The sequence below is a fragment of the Schistocerca serialis genome, chromosome 4, assembly GCF_023864345.2.
Source record: "Schistocerca serialis cubense isolate TAMUIC-IGC-003099 chromosome 4, iqSchSeri2.2, whole genome shotgun sequence".
NCBI classification, from domain to species: Eukaryota; Metazoa; Arthropoda; class Insecta; order Orthoptera; family Acrididae; genus Schistocerca; species Schistocerca serialis.
The window spans coordinates 774,151,061-774,153,655 of NC_064641.1; the positions used below are offsets into that span (position 1 = coordinate 774,151,061).

The 2,595-nt window shown below is 47.6% G+C and overlaps 1 non-coding gene across 1 annotated transcript; it reads left to right on the plus strand.

The window, feature by feature from the left end:
• Positions 1 to 1,862: 1,862 nt before the first annotated feature.
• Positions 1,863 to 1,937, plus strand: Trnap-cgg (transfer RNA proline (anticodon CGG)). Its single transcript has one exon. It is a non-coding gene; the product is annotated as a tRNA-Pro (tRNA).
• The last annotated feature ends 658 nt before the right edge of the window (positions 1,938 to 2,595 follow it).

Below are 2,595 nucleotides of genomic sequence, written 5' to 3' on the forward strand. Positions count from 1 at the left end.
AAACTTCATTGAATTTTCCCTGTGGTTTTCATTTCTCGCCGAACCGGGCCTCACTTTCTTAGCCGCCGTAGGACATATCAGAACTCAAAATGTGAAGTATACTGAGAATACAAAACTTTATTTTAATCTAGTCAAGTGGACGTTTGACAATAAATAATACAGTCAATGTTCTGAAAATTGTTGCCAACTAAAATAAAACGACTCTAAACTGCTTGGATCCTATATTCAATTGAAAGGCTGCAGGAATCAAAATGAATAAAACTTCCACATCTGAGCATCTCGCAAAAGCAAGATCAATGAGACAAATAATCAATATAAATAAGTGAGCGTGAAAGATGCGTTAACAGATTAGTTAGATGCGAACTACTCAAAAGATGTATTACGTTACGCTCCTGCCTGAGGGAAACATACAGTCTCCAAGAAAAACACGATAGGTTGCTGATCAGCACTACATGAGCGCCAGGAAGCGAATTCTCTCTCTTCAAAAAAGTTCTCTGCAGAACCCTCGCAATATCAGAGATTCTCATGGAGGGAAGATTGCATGCTGCTGCCTATCTACCCCCAATCTACATAAAAACAGGGGAAAGCAACATCAATTTCCGTCTCAAACCTTTCCTAAGCATCATTCCAATTCCGTGATCTTGGTACCGGTTTTGAAGAGTCTCTCTTCATTGGTCAGCACCAACCGCGATGCTCTGCTGGTGGGGGCATCACTTTGGATTGGACAGCCGTAAGTTTGGAGGGAGTTAACGACCTTTATCACGCCAGGTGGGCTCCTCTTTGATGTGCAAGCAGAAAGGCTGGTTTCACGCCCAAACAACCCCAGGGGAGAGCTTTGGTGTCCAGTGGCACCCGTGCCGATGGCAATGTATTAGCGCCAGAAAGTGTCCACTTTAAACTTTTCAGGAGACACGGCCAGTTACACGAAAACTGGCGGAAATCCAGAGGGTGCCCATCCCTTGCTATTGACGCACAGTGCAATAACTTCTGCGGACATTTGCGGAGCTTTCCCTTCTGGCGAGAAGTCGAATAATTGCCAGTCCCGGCAAAATATATCAGTGTCACGCAATTAATTGTGACGTAACTGAAACATAATCGCCAAACAATACGTGGCAGTCTCGTCACAACGTATCTAACACAGCTCTCTTCAACATGTGGGGCTCAATGCCTGAGGCATGCACTGTTACTTGACCACCTCCACACTCTCCCAAGACAACCACCACGGGTCAGACAAATTCTGCTCTCTTTGCTCAAGAGAACCCGACGTCACTGATCCAGGTTCCATTCCTGGTGTTACTTTCCCACCATCTTCGCGCACCATTCTGCGGGATGTTGGGGGATGTTGGAGGCCAAATTGAACATATGGAGACGGTTGCCTACTGTCTGAGGTGAGGAGGCCCTCCCTGTTGGCTCCAAAGAGGCAGAATGCAGTTCAGTTTCGTTCCCCTCGGATATCTATGGGCCTTAACTTGTTGATAGCGACCTTCGCCTGATGGTGATCACCAAAGGCAGACCTTCAGTGCTTTGAATTGCACAATAGGAGTGGAATATTCGAATGGCGGTGTTTGTGTGCCCGTTCGGTGGGCAACGTTTCATAATGACTCCAGAATGAGATTTTCACTCTGCAGCGGAGTGTGCGCTGATATGAAACTTCCTGGCAGATGAAAACTGTGTGCCCGACCGAGACTCGAACTCGGGACCTTTGCCTACCGCGGGCAAGTGCTCTACCAACTGAGCTACCGAAGCACGACTCACGCCCGGTACTCACAGCTTTACTTCTGCCAGTACCTCGTGTCCTACCTTCCAAAGGTAGCAGACGAGGTACTGGCAGAAGTAAAGCTGTGAGTACCGGGCGTGAGTCGTGCTTCGGTAGCTCAGTTGGTAGAGCACTTGTCCGCGGAAGGCAAAGGTCCCGAGTTCGAGTCTCGGTCGGGCACACAGTTTTAATCTGCCAGGAAGTTTCATAATGATTGGTTCTTGGCATAAAACAGCAATGCACGCAGGGCTTCAGTTGAAAAGAAACCTTCGAGGCACGTTGAAGGACTTCACTGTGTTCACACACAACATTATCGCTTTGACGTTTGGAAGCACCATGCGCCACATGTAGCTGCCCTTATAATTAAAATTTACTTTCATTTCTGTTACACAGATAGCTTATATAGCAAGTTACTTTGGCTCTAAGCACCATGGGGCTTAACATCTATGGTCATCTGTCCCATAGACTCAGAACTATTGAAACGTAACTAACCTAAGGACATCACACACGTCCATGCCCGAGGCAGGATTCGAACCTGTGACCGTAACAGCCGCGTCGTTCCGGACTGAAGAGCCTAGAACCGCTCGGCCACCGCGGCCGGCCAAGTTACTGTACTGAAATGAGTAACGAGGAAGTTGTTCTGACTACGCGAAAGGAGGAGGAAAAATAAGGTTCAAATGTATGTGAAATCTTATGGGACTCAACTGCTAAGGTCATCAGTCCCTAGGTTCACACACTACTTAACCTAAATTAACCTAAGGACGAACACACACACCCATGCCTGACGGAGGACTCGAACCTCCGCCAGGACCAGCCGCACAGTCCATGACTGCAGCGCC